Source organism: Elephantulus edwardii, unplaced genomic scaffold (assembly GCF_000299155.1).
Source record: "Elephantulus edwardii isolate Elephantulus edwardi_28Jun2011 unplaced genomic scaffold, EleEdw1.0 scaffold00405, whole genome shotgun sequence".
Classification (NCBI taxonomy): domain Eukaryota; kingdom Metazoa; phylum Chordata; class Mammalia; order Macroscelidea; family Macroscelididae; genus Elephantulus; species Elephantulus edwardii.
Genome location: NW_006400155.1, coordinates 1,035,619 through 1,061,770, shown reverse-complemented (window position 1 = coordinate 1,061,770; position 26,152 = coordinate 1,035,619). Strand labels below are relative to the sequence as shown.

General features: G+C 41.3%; 1 protein-coding gene across 4 annotated transcripts in view; it reads left to right on the top strand.

The window, feature by feature from the left end:
- Window positions 1-26,152, top strand: part of OSBPL3 (oxysterol binding protein-like 3) — a 132,331-nt gene that overhangs the window by 11,149 nt on the left and 95,030 nt on the right. The window lies entirely within an intron of this gene.

Below are 26,152 nucleotides of genomic sequence, written 5' to 3'. Positions count from 1 at the left end.
TTGTGCGGGGAGAAGGGTGCAACAGTGAATGAATGGAATCCCAAAATCTCTGTAGATGTTCATTGAAATGAAAAATAAACAACCTAAATTAAAAAAAATAAAAAGAAGTTGTCCTCCAGAATTGAGTGCCTCAAGGTACAGGTGACATTTTAACATGAAGCAGAAAAATTATTGTTTTGTGTTGTGGAAAAAGAATTTTGAAAATTAATACTTAAGTTCCCATTGTTTTATTCAAAATTCTGTAAAAGCACGTGTCTCTCTGCCCTTAATTGCCACATACAAACATAAACTTGTGATACAGAATGAATCTTTGAACCAATATTACAGCTTTTCATGTAGACCGTTCAAGGGCATTTGAAATTATTTGTAAATACTTTAAATATACTTGAGAATTTGTAGATAAAACAGCATAATTCATCAACTGTATTTTTATATTGAAACATAGAAAAGGGTATCCTACTAAAATAATTGGCAAGTACTTCACTCCTGATTATACAAGATTTGAAATGCAGAAATTTTATTGCTAGTATGCAATTCATTCCTGTCATTTTTGCTGTCCCAGATTAAACTAAAGTGGAGTTTGAGCTTTCCCAGGTCTTCTGATGAGACTTTATTTAGGCAGGTTATTAGATTGTGCTGTATTCTATTGGATGTGTGCAGTGAATGTGAGAGAATGTGCCAGGGAGTGAAAAGTGAATTAGAGCTATTAGAGCTATAGTGTTCAGGTGTTTATCATCCCAATGGCCTGTATTTTGAAATATTGAATTTGAAAATGCTTATTAGTCCTCTATATTTCTTTATATTTACTTTAAGTCATTCTGATATTGAAATTTATCAATTGCCTTTTGTAAGTATGCTGTTGTTGTTGTTATGTGCCATTAAGTCACCTGCGAATTACAGTGACCTTATGAACCTTTGTTTGAGCCTTGCCCTATCCTGAGCCTGTCTTGCTGTCTCCTACACACCTACCCCTATTTCCCTAAATATTGTGTCAATCCATCTCATCCAGGGTCATCTTCTCCTCTGCTGTCCCTCTACCCTTCCAAGAATGATATCCTCATCCAAGGACTGGTCCCTCTTGACCACATGCCCAAAGTAAATGAGATGAAGCTTCAAAATCCTTGTCTACATGCAGCAGCCTGGTTTCACCATCTCCAGGATAAACCTGTTTGTTCTCTTGGCATGTATGTACATGTTATGTACAATACTCTTCTTCAGCACCAAAACTCAAAGGCATCAATTCTTTTTCTTTCAACACTAGTCATTGTCCAGCTCTCTGATGCATAACAAGTAGTTGTGAAGACTATGGCCTGAATCAGGTGCACTTTAGTCTCTAGATTGACATTGTTGCTCTTTAGCACTTTGGAGAGATTCCTGACAGCTGCTTTCCCCAGAGCAATTTTCTTTTGATTTCTTGACTGCTGGTGCCAAGAGTGTTGATTGTGAAGCTGAGCAAGCTGAAACTGTTAACAACCTCAATCCCTTCTTTATTAATCATGGTGCTGCCAGTTGGTCCATTGGTAAGAATCTTTGTTTTCTTGCTGTTGAGCTTCAATCCACATTGAAGACTACAGTCCTTGACATTCTGCAGCAAGTATTTCAGGTCCTCCTCAGTTTCAGCAAGCTAGGTTGTGTCATCTGCATAACGTAGGTTATTGATGAGTCTTCCTCCAATCCTGATGCCATATTCCTCCTCATTAAATCTAGCTTCTTGAATAATCTGTTCCTCATATAGATTGAAAAGGTATGGAGACAGAACACATTCCTTATGGACTCCTTTCCTGATTTTGAACCGTGCATTGTTTACTTGCTGTGTTCTGATGACTGCTTCCTGGTCTATGTATAGGTTTTGCATGAGCACAATCAAGTGTTCTGGGATTCCCTGGGTGGGAAGGGAGACACCACAAGAAACAACAAGTAAGGAAGAAGACGTTGGCAGGTCTTTGTTGTGCTACATTGTCCTGTGACACTTGTAGAAGAGAGGAGTCTGTGAACATGAACAAACTACCTTTTGTAAATCTTTGCCATACAGCTTACAGACTGGCCTTAGACAGGTTACTTAACTTGGCTTCCTTGGTTGTTGCCAGGGTTACATTAATATTTGCAGATTAATTAAAGGAGTGCCGAGATCTTCCTGTTTGCAGGTTTGCCATACTCTGTTGACTTCCATGTTGCTATGATTCTGGAAGCTCTACCACCAGTATATCAAGTTGCATCAAGGTAGTTCATGGTGGACTGGTTTAGTAAAGCTTCTAGACTAAGAGCAGAAAGAAAGGCCTGGCTCCTTTCAAACAATATCTTACCTTCGATAAATGGTGATAAATTTTATAAAGTAAAATAATAATATAATAAAATTTTATTAAAATAAAATGAAAAAAACAACAACACACAAACCAACCCCCAAACACACAAAACCCCCAAAATTAACAATGTATTGGGATGATTATTTAAAACACAATGTGGATGGGGAAAAAAACAACACAACATAAGGAAGGAATGTGTGAAACACAGTGTATATGAATAAAGCACAGTGTATACAAATTTTACGTGCAAACTAATATAAAGTAAAATTTAAAAAAATGTTTCCTAAAAAACCCCCTATGGATGACAACAGGACATTTTTCTGATTCACTTGCTTAGGATATATCATGAAAAGGGATTAGTCACTAAAAGAGAACACAGTGTTTACTTAACAAGGCAAAGAAGGTCCTCTGTGAGAGGAGCCCATAGGTGTCGGTGACGATGAGGATGACACAGGGCCAGGAATCACTGTGTCACATACACCCAGGGTGGCCGTGAGTCAGAGCTGATTTATTGGCACCTGTCTCTCCACTTGCCCACCTAGCTAGCAATTGAGTTTTACAAATAAATTATTCACTTATTTTAGTAAGTAGAAGAGTCCCAAGAACCCTTCATTCCACAAGGTGACGACTTCTTTACTTCATCCTATCAATGGTGAGGTTGGATACACAAAGCAGTGATGGTTGGGCTTATATCTATACTTTTCTGAGAGGAAGAGTTAGCATGAGATGCAAGAGATGAATACATTATGTAATACCATCTTTTCTGAAGTAGTCTTTGACTACTTCATTATGAATTATATCTCACGATTGAGGAAACAGAAATCCTCATCACTGGACCAATAGGCAGCATCGTGATAGATGGAGAAGAGACTAACCTCCATAGTAACAACAGTAAAGAAATTAAAGACATATTGCATGGGGAAAATGTGCTATTAAAGAGCTCTCTAAAGTTCTCAAGAGCAATGATGTCAGTTTAAAGACTGAGATGCAAGCCATGATATTTTTAGTTGCTTCCTATGCATCTGAAAGCTGGACAATAAATAAGGAAGATCTAAGCTTTTTGAACTGTGGTATTTGTGAAGATTATGGAATAGACATGTGGAATGCCAAAAGAACAGGCTTATTTGGAGGAAGTGTGCAACCCAAGTGCTCCTTAGAGGCAAGCGTGGTGAAACGTGGTCTCACATATTTTGGGCATATTGTCGGGTGTGGCCAGTTCTCACTGATGAAAAAGACATCATCAGGCTGGGGAAGGCAACAAGCCAGTGAAAGAGAGGATGACCCTCAAAGCGGTGGTTTGCCCAGTGAATGTAACTGTACATATTGCGCATATTAGAGATTGTGAGAATGGTACAGGATAGAGCAGGGTTCGAATCTGTTGTTTACAAGGTTGCTGTGAGTCATAGTTGACTTGGCAACACCTAACACTACCAACAACAACCATTTCCACAGTTCATAGCATCCTTTCACACTTGCCTTTGGAGTTTCCAAACAACCTAAAGTGGTTAATATTCAAATGATGGACCATAGTTTTTTACATTTTAGAAAAGTTAAATATGTCCCATCAGTTGACTTGTACAGAATCGCAAGGCTAATAAGTGATAGGAGACCAAGCCACCGAGATGCTCTAAGTCTTCTTAGGAAATTAATTCAGATTCTACCTACCTTATGCACAAATGGCCAGCACCAAAGCAACACTTAGGAAGGCAGCAGCAGGAGAGCCTGGGTGTGTGAAGCAGCCTTGTAGATCACTGAAGTCTATTTGCCAGGAGCAGTTTTGGTGGTGTAGGACACAGTGTGCAGGCTGCTAACCAAAAGGTCAACAGTTTGAGTGTACTTGATGGGTAGTCACCTTCTAGAAAGATTTACAGCTTTGAAAATGCAGTAGAGGGTTCCTGTGAGTCAGAATGTACTCACTGGTAGTGGGTCTTGGGTTTTGTTTCTTTATCATTTTGCAGAGCTCAAAAAAGAAAAATACTACTGTACTTGTGTCTTTGTTTTCCAGACTCTCATTCCTGGGCCTTTTACTTCTCTTTACTGTCTATCTTTTGGCCACACTGGAGTTGTGACATTAGACCTTGAAGGCAGGAAGGCTGGAGAGGTATCAATTTTTAGTTTATAGTCACTTCTGAATAAGGTCTGATTTTTTTAAAAAACAACTAGCCAACCCACACATACATATAGAGACTGAAACTTCACCTCAGACAGCATAGTTGGGTTATGTGGCCTTCTTTCTTATTCTCTATGTCTACAGATGACAGGCCATCAGCTCCATTTCTCTCTCTGGAGAGCAGAAGAAATGCAACTTTTGAAGCACCTCTGCAAGTTGCTGAACTTCTGAGACTGTTCTGCGGTCTCAGAATAATAAGCACAGCAAGTTCACTTTGGTGAGTTTTAGAAATAGCACTTTGAAGAGAACTCTGTTAGCCTAGTGGCAAGAAACTGCACTGCAACCCCAGGGGTATATGGTTCGAATCCATCAGATGCTCTGCTGGAGAAGGAGGGACAATCTCCTTCTGTACCAGTGAGATCCAATTTGACGGTACATGCAGAAAATAATAAAAATTTTAAAAAAGAAGTAGCACTTTGATAAAGAAAAGACTGTTTTGGGTCCCAGCTATTTGTTCATGCTTGGTAATAGCTCCGTGCAGGTTTCGAGAGGCAGAACTCTGACCCAAACACTTTTGTTGAGAACATAACTTAACAGCTGGGCAGTTTCCCGAATTTTCTCTAGAAGCTGCAGTTGCAAATGGGAACTGAACTGACTCTAGAGTTTTTCATCAGAAAAGGGAAAGCCTTATTTGACAATTTTAAAATACCATAGGCCCAGAAGGGACATGGCAAGTACCAGAACAGAGGGGAATCATAGACTTCCTTAGAATAACCTGCTTTTCCCATATGTCCTCTGCTGAAGAGTCCTTCGGCCTCTCTGTGCACCTGTACACATGGGCGTGCAACTCACAGTGAAATCACCTGCCCACTGTTCTTGTTTCAGATGAGTCATATTCTGATTCATCTTTGGTCTCATAGTTTCCCTGACCCATATACAAGGTCGAATGGTGACCCCTAGAAAGGTATGTTCACTTCTTAATTCTTGGAACCTGTAAATCTGACTGTATTTGGACTAAGGATCTTTGAGGAAATAATGAATTCAAGGATCTTTAGCTGTGAAGAGTTGTTATTATCTTAAAAACAAACAAACAAACTCCCAAACCCTCGAATTTAGTGCCACTGTGTCAAAACTGACTCATAGCTGACCCTCCAGTAGGTTTTCTGGAGCTGTAAATCACGTGAGAGGAGATTGCCTGTCTTTCTTCTGAGGAGCCATGGGCAGATTCAAACCACCTGCCTTTGGGTTAGGAGTTCAATTCTTTATTCACAAAGCCACCAGAACACTCTGTGGATTATTGCACTGAGTTCTAAATCCAGTGACAAGTGATCTTTTAAAAAATGCTTAAAAAGAGAAGGTACACACAAAAGAGAAGGCAGCATGAAGACAGAGGTACAGACTGGAGTTATGTGACCACAGGCCGAGGAATGTCTCAACCATTAGAAGTTGAAAGAGGTGTCGTTTCTCAGCCTTTTGGCTAAGATCAAGTTTAGAAGTTGGAAGAGGTAAAGAATCGAATTTACCCTAGAATCTTTGCTGGATTTCAGACTGCTAGCTTTTAGAATAGTGACAGAATAAACTTGTGGGGTATTTTTGTCTGTTTGTGTGGCTTTTTTAAAGCTCCCCGGTATGTAGTAGTTGTAAAAGCATTCTTGAGAAACTAACACACCTTGCCTCTTAACTTTGCATCAGCTTTGCCTGAGAGTCAGCTAAAGTCCCTCCTCTTAGGTAGATCTACCCTTTGATGATTGTGCCTATCAGTCTGAATGTTCCTGTACTGGGTTATTTGAATTTCCCACTTAGCATGTGCAACTTTTCAACCTTGCAGTTGTCCCTTGACTTATATGTGTGCACCAGCACTTGGCTTTACATCTTTGTATCTCCGCTGCTTGGTGCTAAGCCTGAGACCTTTGAGCAGGGACCACCCTTTTAAGTAGAGACTCAGGTAGGAAATGGCATGTTGTTGGCATAATAAATTAGAAAGAAAAGGCATAACATCTGTTTTTGCTAAGTGCTGTTGAGTCAGCCCTTGCTCTCAGTGAGGTTGTGTACAGCAGAACAAATAGAACTTACCCAATGCTCTGCAGGAGAAAGGGGAGACATCTCCTCCCGCTCAGATTTACAGCCTTGGAAACCTGACGGAAAATCACCAAGAATCAGAATGGCCTCATGGCAGTGGAGTTTTTTGTTTGTTTTTTATAGCTTTGCATATAGTCATTTGTATATATTGTAGTTTCACACAAGTACGTTGTATTTTATTCAGTCTTTCATTTACATTGTGTTTCATACAATCATTCATAAACATTACATTTTCTAAAATTAATTACTCTTTATCTATGCCTGTTATTACTCCATCTTTTCAGGTCCCCACTGAGTCTTTCCTACTCCTTCACCACCACCCCCAGTTGTGTATTAAACTCTGCTGTCCTAGTGGTTTTCCCCCTTCCCCATTTTCCACCCTCTTCCTCCTTTCTCTTTCCCCTTTTGGACATTTATACATGTCTTCCTAGTTATCCGTTTATTTTTACATTAATAACCTTACACAATATTTGTCCCTTTGAGATTGCGTTCACTCAGCATAGCACTCTCTTGACTCTCCCGTGTTATGTAATAGTTTCCCAAGTCTTTGTTTCTTAGTGCTGTGTGGTATTCCATTGTGTGACCGCACCACAAAGTCTCAACCCATTTGTTTGTTGATGGGTATTTGTGCTGTTTCCGTTTTCTTGCTATTGTGAATAACACTGCTGTGAAAATAGGTGTACAAACACTGGGGTATTTTGGGTTTGTGGGGTTGGTTGTTTCTTGTTTTTTATGGGGTTTTTGTTTTGTTTTTTTGTCTTTTAACACTATGATAATTTCTTCTTTGATTCATAAGTTCCTCCAGGTTTCCATCTGGTCAATATGTTTTCACGGTGAGGACTATTTGTTCTTGTAAAACAATGTAGTGGAGGAAAAGGGAGACATAGGGAATTTGAGTTAAGGTAAAGGAGTGTGTTAGGCTAAATGTCTGCTCCTCTGTGATTCAAAATTATATATTCATTAATTAGCTGGAATATATCTGCTTTAATTCTACATTTCAGTTAACTCTGAAGAAGTAGTATTTAGTTCACTGAGAGAGTCCACAGTCAGCTGGAGTCTTCCTAATGAAGGATCTTTTGAGGATGTGAATGCCCTGTAATTAGAGGGCAAAAGTGTTATCTCTGAATACAAAGAATCTGAGTACCCCCCCCCAACGCTAAGAAATCAGTGAGTAGAGGTTTGCAATATGCCACTGACAGTTTTTAATTAAAAGATCATAAACATAGAATAGTAAAAGAATGTTATTGTTGTTGTTATGTGCCATCGAGTCGCTTGCGACTTATAGCGACCCTATGTACAACAGCCCTAAACTCCGCTCTGTCCTGTGCCATTCGCACTGTTTCTGACACTCCCATCCCGATTATCCCAGTCAATGAATCAATCCACCTCATAGAGGGCCTTCCCCTCCTGCGCTGTCCCTCCACCCTCCCAAGCATGATGTCCCTCTCCAAGGACCGGTATATAACCTGCGTTTATGTCTCTTAAAAAATGTATTTGCTACGAATAAATCATTGTGCAAAATTCGATCATTCTCTCTCCAGCTCCATTTCTGTCACCGAGTCCATATTTTCCAACTACTGAATCTTCTTCTTTGTTCCCGACTTTTGCATTCCAGTCACCCATTATTATCAATGCATCTTGATTGCATGTTCGATCAATCTCCGACTGTAAAAGTTGGTAAAAATCTTCTATCTCCTCTTCCTTGGCTCTGGTTGTTGGTGCATTATATTTGAATGATAGTGGTATTCACTGGACTTCCTTGTATGCGTATAGATATTATCCTGTCACTGACAATATTGTACTTCAAGATGGATCTAGCAATGACTTTTTTAACTATGAAAGCAACTCCATTCCAAACTGAAAAGTTTGGATCCTACTATCATATAATTCAGGGAGTTCTTGTGGCCTAGTGGTAAGACACTGCTGCAATCTTGGACACACGCAGTTTGAATCCACCTGCTGCGCTGCACGAGGAGGATGGCCAGTGTCCTCCCATGTGATTTACAGCCTCTGAAAACCCACTGGATGGCCAGCTCTGGGTTGATTCTGACTCGATGGTACTCAACAACAAATTGTATGTTGTTGTTGTTGTTGTTGTTGTTATGTGCCGTCGAGTCGCCTGCGACTCATAGCGACCCTATGTACACAGCCCTAAACTCCGCTCTGTCCTGTGCCAGTCGTACCGTCTCGGACACTCCCATCCCAATTATCCCAGTCACTGAATCAATCCACCTCATAGAGGGCCTTCCTCTCCTGCGCCATCCTGCCACCCTCCCAAGCATGATGTCCCTCTCCAAGGACCGGTCTCTCCTCACAACATGTCCAAAATATGTTAGACGGAGCCTCAGAATCCTTGCCTCCAAGAAGCCACCCGGTTTAACCCTTTCCAGGACAAATCTGTTTGTTTTCCTAGCAGTCCATGGTATTCTCAATACTCTTCTCCAGCACCACAGCTCAAAGACATCAATTCTCCTTCTATCCTACTTGGTCATTGTCCAACTCTCTGATGCATAACAAGTGATTGCAAAGACCATGGCCTGTATCAGATACACCTTAGTCTCCAGGGAGACACCATTGCTCTTCAGTACTTTGGAAAGGTCCCTAACAGCAGACTTTCCCATGGCAATGTGCCTTTTAATTTCCTGGCTGCTGGTGCCAAGACTGTTGACTGTGGAGACAAGCAAACTATAGCTGTGTACAATCTGAATCTCTTCACCATCCATCCTGATGCTGCCAGTTGGTCCAGTGGTGAGAATCTTTGTCTTCTTGACATTGAACCTCAATCCATATTGTAGGCTGCAGTCCTTGACACTCTGCAGCAGGTGCTTCAGGTCCTCTTCAGTTTCAGCAAGCAGGATTGTGTCATCTGTATAACGCAGATTGTTGATAAATCATCCACTAATCCTGACCCCACATTTCTCCTCATAGAGCCCAGCCTCCCGGATAATCTGTTCTGCGTGTAGGTTTAAAAGGTATGGAGATAGGATGCATACCTGGCATACGTCCTTCCCAATTTTGAACCATGCAGTGTTCCCTTGCTCTGTTCTGACGACTGCCTCCTGGTCCAAGTATAGGTTTCGCATTAGAACGATCAAGTGTTCTGGGATTCCCATTCTTCTCAGAGTCAGCCATAGTTTGTTATGATCTACACAGTCAAATGCCTTTGCATAGTCAATGAAACACAGATAGACATTTCTCTGGTATTCTCGGCTTTCAGCTAAGATCCATTTAACATAAGCTACAAGTTCCGCAGGCTGCTCAGAGGTGGGGTACAGGAGCCTGACCGGCAGAAAACTGGGCAGTTTAGGGGTCTGTCACAACGACTAGTAAAAGAATACTGAAAAGTAAAAGTGGAAAGCAGAGTCTACCATAACCCCCCTTTCAGCTGATCCCATTCACTTATGTAGGTATTGAAAATTTTCTCTTGCTAACACGTCTCTTACTAACACATGGCAGCCTCCCTCCACCCCCAGCATGCTCTTGTACTAGCTCTGGAAGGGCACAGTGTAAAGGACACTGAGTTGGATTTCAAAGGCCTGGGGCCTGGTCCTCAGAAGCTGGCTCAGTCAGCGCAGGAGCACTAGTATGTAACGATTCAGTGCATGGCCTCTAAGTGAAAGGTTGGCAGTTTCAGCCCACCCAGCAGCTCGTTGGGAGAAAGACTTAAAATCTGTGCATGTGAACTTACGGCCCAGAAAACCCAATGTCACCGCTTTGTTCTGTCATGTGGTTTCACCTGAGTCAGAGTCAACTTGACAGCCAATCACTTAATATTTGACAGATCTCTTCATTTTGTTTTCATTATTTCTGAAGTGAGAAATCTGGGTTGATGACTTCCACTCCTATTCTGTTTCTAAACCCAAGGTTTAAAAGAAATATTCTATGACTCTTTCTCAGTTTCATTGCCATTGAGTCAGAACCAACGCTTAACGAACCCTCCAGGAGCGTTTCAGAGACTGTAAGATCAGATGGGAAGAGATTGCCCATTTTTCTCCCACAGAGCAGTGGTGGATTCAAACCATTTGTCTTTGGGTTGGCAGCACAACTTCATACACACTAGGCCACAGACCTCTCTTCTATGAGTCTGGGGAGGAAAACAACCATTACAGTATACTCTGTCCAAAAATCCCCAGAGGTCCTTGAGTTTCTTGGTCATCCACCATTGGCTACTACTACTGTAGTGTGTACTATGTTTCTGATCCTGAGGTTTAAAAGAAATATTCTTTGACTCTTTATCCCATTGCCATTGAGCCAACTCTTAACGAACTTTCCAGGAGAAGAGTATTGAACATACCATGACCACCAAGAGAACAAACAAATCTGTCTTAGAGAGGGTGAAACCAAGTTCCTCCTTGAAGACAAGGGTTTTGAAGCTCTGTCTCACATACTTTGGGCATGTGGCCAGGAGGGACTCATCCTTGGAGAAGGACATCATGCTCAAAAGGGTGGAGAGACAGTGCAGGAAAGGAAGACCCCTGATGAGATGGATTGACAAAGTAAGTGGGGTAATGGGATTAGGTGTTTCAGAGTCAGTGAGCCTGGCTCAGGACAGAGCAGGCTTCAGAGCTGTTGTACATAGGGTCACTATGAGTCACAGGCTACTCAACAACACGTAACAACGGCTCTAGTGAGTGAGTGTAGGATCATGCTGTCAGAGAAAGACTTACTCTGCTTGAGAGAGGGCACTCCATGGGGGTGAAGGGACTGGGCTGCTGGGGAGTGGTGGCTCGGGATGGCTTCTTCTGAGCACTCCGTGTGCTTGCTGAAGATCTTGTCCCGAGGCTCCATGTGTGGTCTCTAGATGTAATTCACAAATGGATTCCACCATTAAATAGTACCACGGTGGTGTTCAATCTGCTTTGGAGATTTCCTCATCTGGAAAATTAGGATAATAATACTTTCAGTTTAGAGGCATTGTGAGGCAGATAGATAGTATTCGATAAATAGTACTTGCTGCTTTCATAACTATAATTGCTGTCATAATAGCAACAATAAAAGCCCTACTACCATCTGGTGGGCTGTTATGGCCAGAACAGACTGAAATTTATGGGTTCAGGTTCAATGTCTTCATCTTTAGCACAAGGTATATCTCTAAAGTAGGATCCCTGGAGGCCCAAGTGGTTAAATGCTTGACTGCTAACCAAAATGTCAGTGGTTTGAACCTACAACAGCCCCTCTGTGAGAGGAGGAGGTGGCAGACTGCTTCCATAAAAATTTACAGCCTGGAAAATCCTATGGGGGAGTTCAACTCTATCCTAAAGGGTCACTATGAATAGAAATTGACTTAATGGAAGTGGATTTTTATTTCACTTAAGAGACCCTTAAGGGATATAGCAGAACATTATTGAGGTGGAGGGAAAGGAAAGCATAAAAGATGCCATCCACGCCTTAAAGGGCTTGCATACAATTAGGGAAATGCTTAACAAAAACCAGTTACCTACAGATGCGAGTGAGGAGCCTAAAAACATCAAAGTTCAGTAATTGCAGGCATAAATGCTGAGTGAGTGACCAGCAGGGTAGAAAGAATCATTTTATGTACATTAAAGATTTTATTAATATGATTTCTAATTTGAAAGTCATCAGTTTTCAACAGAAGTGGAAAGCATTTTTATCTTGCTTGGAAACCCATCGTGGTGAAGTCACCAGCAGATGCAGTGACAGCTCATGTGGATATCTTCTGCATTGTCAATACCGCCTACTGGCAGTGACTCCCCTGGACTCTTCTCACATCCTGTGCTTTCTCAGCAGTTCACCCCAAAGCTTAGTATGCCTGTTATCTAAGTAATTAAGGCCCCAGTGTTTCTGGTTTGTGATTACTCAAGTTATTAATTCATTTTAGGTCTGAAGTATCTGGTTATTTACTTCCTTGCCACTTGAGTGAGGTTGGGGAGCTGTGTATCAGTCAGTGTTGGGGGGGGAAGAGGAAGGACAGGGATGATGGGCAGGCCGTCAAGTTACTTCAGACTCAGTTTCTAGAATCAAGATGTGTTTCTCCTTGTATGTTGAGTCAGAACTGACTTATAGCCCTTCAACAGGTTTTCAGAAGTTGTAAATTGGATGGAAAGTGCTTGCCCATCGTTCCAATGCAGAGCGGCTGGTGAATTTGAATTGCCTGTGTTTGGGTTGGCAGTGCAACTTCTAACCTACTAGGCCACCAGAGCTCCCTTGTGATTAGATAGTTTTATTTCTTTAATCTTCTCAGCCAGAGCCCAAGGTCAGGGACTGTACTGAAGTAATGTGCTATTTAATAAGACATAAATGTATGATAGGGAGTTCTGGTGGCATAGTCAGTAGGGAATTGTTTGCTAACCCTAAGACCACATCTCTCTGGTGGTTCAAATCCACTAGCAATCTTGTCCTGTGTGATTTCAAGTCACAGAAACCCAATAGAGGATCAACTATTAGTTAGCTCCAAGAGATGCCAGTGAGGGGTTTTTTGTTGTTGTTGTTTATTGGATTTTTAAGTGTAGTATCTAAGACTTGGAAGACACTTCTCCACTACCTTGTTCTAACACTCCTTTCCCAGTCTCATACTCCCCTCTGTGGTACTTTGTACCAAAGTAACAAGGCAACTTCTGCTGTCACAGAACAGTCCATATTGCAGGGGTTTTTATTGTTGTTATGTGCCATCGAGTCACCTGTGACTCATAGTGATCCTGTGTACAACGCTCTGAACCCTGCCCTTCCTGAGACAGTCTCACTGACTCTGAGACACCTGCCTCCATTTTCCTCGTTACTGAGTCAATCTTTCTTACCTGGCATCTTCCTCTCCTTCACTGTCCTTCCACCCTTCCAAGCATTATGTCCTTCTCCAAAGACTGGTCCCTCCTGGCCACACACCCAAAGTAAGCGAGAAAGAGCTTCAAAATCCTTGCCTCCAAGGAGGAACTTGATTTCACCCTCTCCAATACAGACCTGTTTATTCTCTTGGTGGTTCACAGTATATTCAATACTTGTCCCCAACACCACAACTTAAAGGCATTGATTTGGTAAAAATATACATAGGGATTGTGATTTGATTTTGTCCAATGGCTTCATTTTTAGTTGTTTCTGATGTAAGTTGAATGTTGTTGTTGTTACTTATTGCCTTTTGTTATTACTGTCTTTATAAGCCTGATCTTCATTTGTCATTGGGGATTAGAAACATTATATGTAAGGTTTGAGATATATACTAATATATACATACATACATACATATATGTTATTGTTGTGATGTGCTTTTTAGTCGGAACCAACTCATAGCTGACCCTTCAGAGGATTTTCCGAGGAAGTAAATTGCATGAGAGGAGATTGCCCATCTTTCTTCGTTGGAGCAGCTAGTGAATACACACACACACACACACACACACACACACACACAAATAGCAACAATCATGAAAATTTACTTTGATGATGAAAAAGAGTTGGATGACACTGGCATTTTGTTATCTGTGGTAATAATGGCAGTGGTGGAAATGTCTACCCATGAGAGTGGAGGTAGGGGGCTGGAAAATCAGTGAGAGTTTCCTGCATGGTCTTTTTTTTTGCCCCTTCATATATTTTGAGGCAGCATCTTACCACTTTCCGAGTCCATCAGTCTACTGTAGCAAAGCGACTTGCATTTGGGTCCATAGGTTTCATGCAACTGAAACCCCTGATTGAATGTAGAAGATTTTATCTATACAGCAATGTTTTAAACAGTAAATCATAAAATTGGACATCTGGTAATTATAACAGCAGCAAATGAAATGCTTTCCCATTCTGTGTCGTGCATATTGCTAGTGATAAAATACATCACAACTGAATTTTTTTTAAAAACGACAGTTCTAAATACAGTCCACTTTAACTTGAATACATAGTATCTAAATCAGAAACTATCTGTATGGTATAAAGTTTCCCATTTTAGCTATTTTTAAGGGGACCATTTAATGGCATTAGTATCTATAATGTTGGACTACCTTCAATACTATCTACTTCCAAAATTTTCTAATCACCCCAAGTAGAAACTCTGTACCCATTCAATAGTCCTTGCCTATACCCCCCCCCAATACCTGGTGAACTCTAATCTATGAATTTACCAATTCTAGCCATTTCATGGTAGATGGTACAGTATTAGTCCTTGGAGTTTGAGCATGATTTCTGAGTTTATCCATGTTATAGCATAGATCAGAATGTCTCTGATTTTTATAGATGTCTGCTAGTCCGTTGTACAGTTATACTGCATTGTTTTTGTTCATTCGTTTATAGACAGCTCTGGTGGTGTTGTCTGGCTGTAGGGAGTGGTGCTGCTGACCCAAAGGCAGCATTCCTTTGGTGGTTCAAATCCACCAGTGGTTCCAAGAGAGAAGGATGGGCATTGATTCTTCAAGACAGTCTGCTTTCTTAGAACTTAAGACTTGTTCTTCAGCAGTGGCCTCAACTGTACAGAATCGCAGGCCTCTCCCACACTTACTGAAGTGGTAGATGCGTTTTGACTAGATCCCAGGCACTTGGGTCCCAAGCACACTATAGCTTGAGAAACTCTATGTTAGATCACACACTCTTCTCTACGTCTTCTCTGTCTTCATTGTTTTTCAAAACATACCCAGAAAATCATACACCACTCCCAACAGTGTCTATATGTACAATTCAGTAACAGTGATGACATCCTTTAAGTAGTGCATCCATCCTTTTGTGAATTATTCCTCCCCTGGTAACATAAACTCACTGTCCTCCAAGCATCCTGCCACATCTTTCAAGTTCTTGTCAGTGTGATCTAGTGTTGATATTTCTTCTTCTTTTAATTGCTATCTGGTTCTAAAAAAAAGTCTTAGTTGAGACAGAAGTATTTAACCAGAGGCAAGAACTGCAGCTTCTCAGTACTTGAGATGTATGTGCAGAATTGGTTGGGCATACAGTTTGTATGCAAACCAACATAAATCGAAAAACAACAAAATAAAACGTAGGCCCTATTTAAAAAAAACAAACCAAAACACCCCACTGTCATTTTATTAACTAGAAATCTATTGGCACTCACTTCCTTGTGTTCACAGTGGAGCCATAAAGAGAAGATATTGATAAGCCAGGAGCTTTTACAGATCACAAATGCCTCTTAAATGACTAAACCACCTCCTCTCAAAAACAACAGACCCTAAACTAGCTGACGTTGAGAGTGTCTCAAGTCATGGTGACCCCTCCTCTGGTTTCTGAGCTTCTAAGTCTTAGCAGGAGCAGACTGCTTTGTTTTCCTCCTGCAGAGCAATGGGCAGATTTGAACTTCGCACATTTTGGTTAGCAATCCAACACATATTACACTATGCCATCTGGATTCCATAAAATCATGAAAGACAGGTTCAGTTACATTCTACCTCATTTAATGCTGGGTATTTCCTTAAGTTCTTTTTAAGCCTGATAAACAGTTTAAGTCATTGAAACCACCCGCTCTCCGCTCTGCCAAGTGAAGGCAGCACTGAACGTCCTTACACCACCCTCTTCAGCTGCAGGAAGAATGAAAGCTTCAGTCATTTTCTATTTCTGACAGCAGTGCAGTGGCATTAGAATTCAGCCGCGGAGAGGTGTAGAGGAGATGCGCGCTGTAGAGACAGCTGTGCTGGAGGGAAGCGCTCGCAATCCGTGCACTCAGCAATATGGAAATGAACTTTGCCAGTGCATGAGCACGCGTCAATGCTTGCTGCCTTCCCAACACAAAACGGCCTTCTATATTTGGCACTTTTTAGACATTCAGTAAAACAGACTGAATGTAACAACAGATGACAGTGCCAGACTGTCTTCAGTTAAACGCCAGCAAGAACCATCGGAAACAGCTCCCTTGAGACCTTGTCCCCATTCCCTCTCTGCCTGATGCTCTTGATGACCTTTAAGCCTCACACTTCACAGGGTGGGACATGAGCCCAGCCATGTTGGGCTAAGTCAGCAGAGCCTTGATCTCCCTGGGAACCCAGGTCCAGCCTGGTCTGTGTCTCTTGGGACATTCAGCTCAAGGTACATGTCCTATTGCAAGGTCACTAGGTACGTGGAGGACAGTGGGAGCTGTTCCTTCCATGTAACTTGGCTTTGTAGCTAAGAGAATTGGGAATCTCTAGTTTTTTCTATGGAACAGAAATTCATTCCAATCCAGCATGCATCATTAAAGCCCAAACTTTGGTGGGCTCTGTGGATCCTTATTATACATCATCCCCTTACCCCTCAGACTCTCTTATTCAGTAAATGCTTGTTTAGAAGCTCTAAGGCTCTATGAAAATGGAAGCTCTGATGGGTAAGGAGTTGGGCTGCCAACCCAAAGGCAAGCAGTTCAAATGCACCAGCTGCTTTTCTGGAAAAGGATGTGTAGTTTCCTTCTGTACAATTTATAGCCACTAAACCTGCTTGAAGACTGGCTATCAGTTGGTTCTTTTTTGACAGTGATGAGCTTGAGCTTAAAGGGCCCAAGAGAAAGACATTATGTTTGGTGAAGCAGAGAATCAATAAAATATAGGAAGAACGTCAACAGGGGAGATTGGCACTGGGGTTGCCACAATGGCTCAAGCATACCATCCATGAGCATGGCACAGGACTGAGCAGTGTTCTGTTCTGTTGGGCATAGGGTTCCTGAGTTGGTGCTAAGGAACCAGAGCTCCCTAATAGGTACCCTAGGTGGCCCTAATGCTTTCTGCTTAACTTTTGCCTGAAGATTGACATTTTTAATTGCTTGGGGCCCACTGGTATGTAACTGTGCTGTCAGCCCAAAGGGTAGCCAATTCAGATCCTCTGGCCACTCCAAAGGAGAAAGGTGGGCAATCTCTTCTGTGTGATTTACTGCTTCTGAAAACCAGCTGGAGAGTCAGTGATGAATTAGTTCTGACTGTATGGTACATAGCAACAGCAGCAGCAATATACCAAACAAGAAAAGCTTATTTAAGATTGTAGTTGTTGTTATGTGCTGTTGAGTTGCCTGCAACTCACAGTGACCTTATATACCCTCTCCTGAGCCAGTCTCATTGACTCTGACAAACCGTTACCCCAGTTACTGTGTCAGTCCATCTCATCTGGGGTCTTCCTCTCCTATGTCTCCACCCTTATGAGTATGATGTCTTTCTCTGTGTGCCCAAAGTATGTAGTGTGTGCCCAAAACTGTGTGCCCAAAGATGGAGCTTTAAAATCCTAGCCTCCAAGGAGATACTTGGTTTCACCAAGATAGACCTATTTGTTTTCTTGTCAGTCCATGGTATGTTCAAGACTCTTCTCCAGTGCCACAACCCAAAGGTATTGATTCTTCTGTCATCCCATGGAGCACTTGTGTCCTGTGACATACCCCATAATATGCCCCATGGAATCAGATTTAATAAGACACAGACCTCGTCCTTACTGAACCCACTTTCTAGCAGGGAGGCATTGACTGTACACATAACCACTGAGGTTTGTCTAAGTTCTTATAGTCATCAAATTTCTGCCTAGAAGAGGAGATTTAGGGCTAAATGAGAATTCATCAGGCTGAGATGTAGTTGGACCAGACATTCCAAGCAGAAAAAGTGAGCAAATAATTGGCAGCATAAAAGCATACTAGTGTAGGGTTTTTTGGTTTCTGTTTATTAGAACTAGTTTCTGATTACTAGCTATGCATCCAAGACCTGGATAATGAATAAGGATGACAGAAAAAGAATTTATGCCTTTGACCTGAAGTGTTGGAGTAGAGCACTGAACATCCATCCCATGGATGGCCAAAAGAACGAATTGATATGTCTTGGAGATGGTGCAGCCAGAGTGCTCTTTGGAGGCAAGAATGATGAGTCTTTGCCTCACATACTTTGGATATATTGCTAGGAAGTGCTGTTCCTTGGAGAGGGAAACGACGTTGGGAAGGGTGGAGGGTCAGCAAAGGAGAGGAAGACCCTCATCCAGGTGGATTGACATGGTGACTGCTGCAATGAGCTCTGGTGTGTCAGAAAGTGTGAAGATGGTGCAAGACAGGACTAGGTTCAGATCTTTTGTTCTGAGGGTCGCTGTGAGTCATACTTGACTCGATGGCACCTAACAATACCACCACCACCACCACCACAAGTTGTTAGAACTAACCAACTGACTACTTGCCTTCAAGTTTCAGTTCATGATGGTACACGTGCTGCAGAGTTTCATGGGACTTTCAAGGCCGTGACCCTTCGGATTCAGATCACCAGGCCTCTCTACTGAGGCTCTGTTGGCTATGTTTGAACTGCTCACCTTTCACCTATTAGTTAACTATTTCCATCAGCCACCTAAGGAACTTTGAGTGGTGGTTCTTAACTCCTTCAGGTTACTTCAAAATTTTGGCCTGTCCCTGGATTTCCCCAACATACCATCCCCTTACCTTCAACCTGACCCTCCATCCATGGGATTTGCTCCTTGTCCATCATCAGAACTTAACACATGTAATATATAGTAAAATACACAATATGCTTGCATATATAGCAGAAGAATTAAAAATGGAGGTTCTGCAGTCAGGTACATTTACCATCTGGTAGTGTAATAACTAAGTAAATTTAACTCTATTTCTCAGTTTCTTTATTGGGTGAAAGTTAGGTATAATAATACTAACCTTATAGGATTATATAAGGATTAACTGTGATCTTGAAAGTAAGATGTTTGGCATATTTCCTAACATGTGGTGGTGATGGATGCCTAATAAGTGTTACCTATTATAACTGTTTCATTGATTCAATGATTTTTTTTAAATCACAGTATGCTATTATGTGTAGTGAACTTAATGATAAAATTCTTCCATGGAGCTAAAAAACTTTTCCCAGCAATTTTATATTAGTGTTCTTTAATGCAGAACCTATACTTGGACCAGGAGGCAGTCATCAGAACAGAGCAAGGAAACACTGCATGGTTGAAAATTGGGAAGTGTGTATGCCAGGGATGTGTTCTATCTCCATTCCTTTTCGGTTGATATGCAGAACAGATTATCTAGGAGGCCAGGCTCTAAGAGGAGAAATGTGGCATAAGGCTTTGAGGAAGACTCATCAACAATCTGCGTTATGCAGATGACACAACCCTGCTTGCTGAAACTGAGGAGGACCTGAAGCACTTGTTACAGAATGTCAAGGACTGCAGCCTTCAATATGGATTGAGGCTCAATAGCAAGAAAACAATGATTCTTACCCCTGGGCTGATAGGCAGCATCACAATAGATGATGAAGAGATTGAGATTTTTAATAGTTTCAGTTTGCTTGGCTCCACAATCAACACTCTTGGCACTAGCAGCCAGGAAATTAAAAGATGTATTACGATGGGGAAGTCTGCTATTTGAGACCTCTCCAAAGTTCTGAAGAGCAATGATGTTACTCTGGAGACTAAGCTGCACCTGATACAAGCCATGGTCTTTGCAGTCACTTGCATCAGAGAGCTGGGCAATGACTAGGGATGATAGATGGAGAATTGATACCTTTGAGCTATGGTGTTGGAGAAGAGTATTGAATATACCATGGACTGCTAAGAAAATGAACAGGTTTGTCCTGGAGAGAGTTAAACCAGGCTGGTCCTTGGCGGCAGGGATTCTGAAGCTTTATCTGACATACTTTGGACATATTGCAACAAGTGACCAGTCCTTGGAGAGGGACGTCATGCTTGGGAGGGTAGAGGGACAGTGCAGGAGAGAAAGCCCCTCTATGAGGTGGATTGATTCAGTGACTGGGGTGTTGGGGGTAGGTGTGTTAGAGACAGTGAGATTAGCACAGGAGAGAGCAGGGTTTAGGGCTACTGTACATTGGGTCACTATGAGTCGCAGGTGACTCAACATAACAACAACATGCTAAATAGTATTGCTGGAATCGCTGTTCTCCTGTCTATTAAATGTCACCCAGTTCTGAAGTATAGCACAGTACCCCTTTGTTAACCAGTTAGTCTGTGTTGTTTGCTTGGCTTGAGATGTAATCTGTTTCTTGGTTTGAAGCCACAACAACTAATAAGCTTAAGGAGAATGTTCTTAGTTTCTACTATAAACTTAGCATTCTGCTGGGCTCATAAATTTAAAAGATGCTTTCTACAACCTTTTAGAGGAGAAAAGACCAAATCACAGGGAGAAAAATTGAAAAATAACATGTGTTTGTAATTAAACATTAAATAATGATAATGGGCAGTATAACATTATAGTTTACCGTAATATGTTATTAATGTGCTGTGGATAATTTCAGAGTTTCAAGGAGGGAGGGTGAAATTAAAGTCCTGAAAAATTTGCATGGGCATGAAAAAAAAAATCAAGAGAAGATTCCAGAACAAGACTATCGCAGAAGTGGGAACGAAGGCAAATATGTGTTTTCATCATTTTTATATTGTGTGGAAAGTAGAACATACTGTTTTTGTTGATATGTACTATTAAGCTGGAACCAACTCATAGCTGACTCTCCAGTGGGTTTTTCAGAGCCAGTTAATCACATGAGAGTTGATTGTCCATCTTTCTCCTGTGGAGCAGCTGGTGGATTTGAACCACATACCTTTGGGTTGGCAGTGCAATTCCTTCCCACTGAACCATCAGATCTTATGATGTAATTGGACCCCATAAATAATTAAGTTCTGTAAAAGTGGGAAATCTTGGGATATGAAGTTGGGTGAGAACTTGGACTAGGGAGGTTGGAAGAAGAGATAAAGAAGCCTATATAATTTGAAAATATAATCAATAAGACTTCCCTTATAAGAACATATTAAAAACCTCATAGTTTCCAAAGTGATTTTCATGCTGTGTCTTGGCCTGCCATTCTTTCTATAATAAACTGAACTTATGCTAAGTTTTTTAGTGATTCTTAACCCATAAAACCAAGGGCCCCTTATTGTACCTAACATTTTAATGATTAGCTAAACCAGTTGGCATCAAGTTGATTCCAAGGCATGGAGATCCTGTGTGTATTGAAGTACAGCTGTGCTTGGTCGTGTGTCAATGGCAGAATTTTCCAAGTTGATCATCAGACTTTCCATCAGAGTCACTTCTGGGTGAACAGATAGAAGTAGCTACATTAATAATGCAAATATCACAAGTAGCACAGGCATGAGATTCTCTGAAATGGTGGGCAACACTTGGTAAAATTCCAAACAGAGGAAAGCACAGTCTTCCCTCAGATGTTCAGTCAACATTTTCAGAGAACTTACAGTATATTTAAAAAATGCAAAACTATTTTGGTGCATCTTAGTTATTTAATGCTTCTCTAACAGAAATAACCAAGTGACTGGATTTAACAAACAGAAATAATTTTTTATGGTTTAGGAGGCTAGAAGTCCAAGTTCAAGGTATTCCAGCACTAGAGGAAGGCCCTCGCTATGTTGGTTGTGGAGGAAAGTCATTTCTTTCAGCCTCTGTGGACTCAGCATTCCCTGGAGACCTCCATGTCTTCTAGCTCAGGTGCTAAGAGACTTATATACCCTTCCTGGCAGTTATTTCTTGGTGGTACTGAACCTCCTTCTCCATCAGCTCCTTTGTTGTTATGTGCCTTCAGTGTGCTGTCAAATTATCTTGGACTTGTAGTGACCCTATGTACAATATCTCTGAATATGCACACTATCTCTGAACCCTGCCCTATCCTGAGCCAGTCTCACTGTCTCTGATTTACCTACTCCTGTTTCCCCAGTCACTGTGTTAATCCATCTCATCCAGAGTCTTCCACCTCTTTGTTGTTGTTGTGTACCATAGAGTCCACACTGACACATAGCTGACCCTACAAGTATGTTTCATATGGGAGGACATTGTCCATCCTCCCACAGAGCAGCTGGTGTTTTTGAACTGTGTGCCTTTGGGTTTGCAGCACCATTTCTTGCCCCTAGGACACCAGATCCTTTACCTCCCCCCCTTTTTTTTTTTTAATGTAAGCCTAGTCTTTTTAAAGATGTTTTTTTTCTATAATTATATTTTATTAATTTTCATAAACATTTACAGAGATTTTGGGCTTCCACTCCTTCATTGTTGCACTATTCTCTCTACCCTCCTCCCAGTTTGTTCTTGTCCAAATGCCACAGTGCTTGTCAAAGCCAGTTCTGATTAATCTTTGTCAGTGTATCCTTTGCCATTCCCTATCACTCCTCCCTGAGAGAGACTTCACCCTGAGTCATAAGGAAAAGGGGACGGCGTGTTCTCTTAGCTACTTCCTGCTGAAAAGGGACGCTGTGGGTTTCAGGGTGAAGATCTTCTCTCACTACTCTAAAGGGCCCCTTTGGCAGTAGGAAGCACATAGACTATTATGGAGATTGATTTTGGAATTCAGATGCACTCTTATTGATTGTGCTTGGCCGTACATGTTCATATCCTTGAAGATGTATCATGGGGGTGTTGCAACCTAGAAGACACAAATTTGACTAACAAGTTATAAGTACATGAGTCCAAAAATTATGGAAAAGTAAAAGAAAAGATTCTTTCATTGTTTTACAAACCCTCCCCCAGGTCCCCTCCACCATGCAGCCCTCGCTCTAGTCTCCTGTGATGACAGAAATACCCAGTTACATCTCTCTTTTAAACGGTTCTCTCCCTCCTCTGTTTCAGTGCAGTATACATTATTGAACCCATCTTACTCAGTCTCTCCCCAACCCCAAGGACAGTTCCATTCTACAACAGTGGCATCATGTAATATTTGTCCTTTTGTGATATCTCATGAGATAAAATGTGTTACTGGTCGTGCCCTACAAGGGAACTTCCCTTATATCTGATTATATTTGCAATGGAGTTAGGGAGTGTTACTTCCCATCCTTAATCTTCCTACTACAACTATTTGGTTTGTTAGGATCATGGGAGAGGGGTAATTCCAGAGCTTCCACATTATATTATCATATGCATATGTGTATTTTGGAGGAGCACAGTTCCATTCATGGCAGTGTGAAACAGAGTTTGGTTCTCTGCTTAAGTAATTATAAGCGGGTGTTCACCTAGAAAAATGCCTACGGGCCCTTTTGAAAGTCTTGCTGGCTGCAGGACAACTGTTTCATTGTGCATGACTGGCCTAAAGTAGAGAAGCTAAAACATCCCTGGCTTCCAGCCACACCCCATTAGCATGACAGTGACAGCATTCCTCCACCCCATTCCAAGATCCTCCAGTGCCTCCCAGGGAGCAATGCCTCCACTGAGAAGTACTGGACTGGAGTGCATGACACTGAGGGAGAGGCCACCATGGCCCAGGGTGCCTGTGAGTGACTCAAGGCAGGGTGGTGATAGACAGGGATGCCAGGAGAGGGAAGGTCTGGCCCAGAACAGGAGTTGGCTACAGTGCTTTCCTCCTGAGTCAAGGAGACCTTTCACTTTCTTAAATAATTAAAATGTGGCTTTTGTAACCTGGTAATAGTTCTATGCACAAATAGGAACAAGATACGTGTAACTGTACGCCAGCCATTTTTTTTTTAAAGTTCTGAGCACCCTAAAAGAAGAACGGGGAGCTGTTACAGGAAAAAATGTAAACTCTTCTTCATGTATTTACTTTAAGGGTACGAAACACCCACGCTTTTTGCCTCCCCACGCTTTTTGCCTCCCCTTTACCTTGGCTTGTTGATAGGAATGTACCGTGACTGCAGAGTTCAGGAGAAATCCTGTTCCAACATGAATTGCAGAGACACTTTTGATATTTAATTTTTGTTTTCTTCTAACCTAGAAGTATGGCCTCATCTTCACATTCCCTTTCTTCCCTTTCAATTTCAGAAAGTATTCAGTAGCAGCTAATCTCACTTGGTATTTGCATGTGGGCAGCTGAATGTATTGAGCAGATGGACATGGCTGTCTCGTGTTAGGACTCTGCTGGGTTCCTTCTGTTTGGAGCCATACAACAAGCAAAGGGAAAAGGCATGATCCACTAAGAGAACTTCCCAGCAGAGAAGACTACTTACATTTATTTAACAATGGCATGTCCACCCTCCGCCCCTTCACAAAAATGGGTATATTGCATTTAATTTTTAAAAAATTATTATATTGATTTCCTTACAAAGTTAACATACATTGTTTCACACTATCCTTCATTCACACTGTTTCATACACTTATTCCCATTTATTATGTTTTATAAAATTAATCGTCATTGGAGAATACCCACCATTACCCTGTCTTTCCAAGTCCCCACTGGATCCTTCCCATTTCCTTTACCCCCTCCCTTCACCCGCCACAGTGTGCAACTCACATTTCACCCCTATCCATCCTCACCTCTCTGCTCTCACCCCTTCCCCCCTTGGATCCCCAGACATGTTTTACTTGTGCGTGTTTTACCTTCTATTTTTACAATTATGGTCTCACACAGTATTTGTCCTTGTGAGACTGAGTTTGTTCACTCTGCATAATGCTCTCCAGTCTCTCCCAAGTCATGCAGTATTTTTTTTAAATAGCTGCTCCTGAGTACGGCATAATATTCCATTGTGTGAATGTACCACAATTTCTCAATCCATTCAAGGTGTAGTGGGACAGCTGGATTGTTTTCATGTTCTTTCAATGGTGAATAACGCTGCTATAAATGTTGGTGTACAGATCTCCATTTGTGTCTAAATTTTAATTTCTTTGGGGTATATTCCTAGTAGTGGGATAGCTGGGTCCTATGGAGTTTCTGTGTTCAGTTTTTTTAGAAAATTTCAAACTGCCTTCCAGAGTAGTTGCACCATTTTATAATACCACCAACAGTGTATGAGGAGAGGTACACTTAATTTTTTAAAAATAATTTCTTCCATCTTAAATAATAGTTGTTGAGATTGTGTGTACAATGAAAACATACATCAGTTCAAGTTTCTACATGTACAGTTCATGAAGTTCTCTGGTGGTTTAGTGGTAATGAGTTGCCCTGCCAACCCAAAGGCTTCCAGGAAGTTCAGATCCACTAGCTGCTGTGGGAGGAAAATGGACAGTGTCCTTCAGTGAAATCTACTGCCTCCAAAATCCCAGTGGACGGTTAGCTATGAGTTGATTCTGACTTGATGGTATACAACAACAGCATGTCTAATTCAGTGACATTGATTACATTTTCCAAGTTGTATTGCCACTCTCATCCTTTTCTGAATTCTTCCTTCATGCTCTGTAGGTTTGTATTTAATTTTTAAATAGTGATTGGTCCATAGACAGAAGACCTCTTTCAAATGTCTGTCAGTTTGTGGTATTTCAAGAGCATAATTCTTTTTGCAGGATTAGTAATTCTTTTATTTTTTCAAAAATATCTTTATTCATTTTAATGTAATTATTCTTAAAAAAAAAACTTAGGCAAACAGATATCCTAAATTGAAAACTATTATGTACCAAACACACTATCATTACCAGTAAAAAAAAAAAAAACAACCCAAAAAACAACAAAACTTTATGTCAAGACTGATTTTACAAGAGCAGTGGAATTTATACATCAAAAACATTCATGCTTTTCCCTCTTTGGCCTAGTGGCAAGAAGCTGTGCTGTGATTCTGAAGGCATGTGGTTCGAGACCACCAGCTACTCTGCAGGAGATGGGAAATTTCCTCTTGTGCAATTAACAGCCTCTGAAAACCCACTGGAGGGTCAGCTATGGGTCAGTTCCAACTATTCAGTACACAGTAAGAAGGAATTAGTTTTTAAAAATTATTACACCTTGAGAAAAGATATCCATTGAATTGCTAAAATTTCACATTGAAGATTACAAAGAGTAATCAGCCTTTATAAGGCAAGATTAATTTTAGGAACCTTGAGTAAAAAAAGGTAAATACACAGGAATTTGTCCATGATTTCTGTCAATTATGTATACAGAGAAAGGCATCTGACAT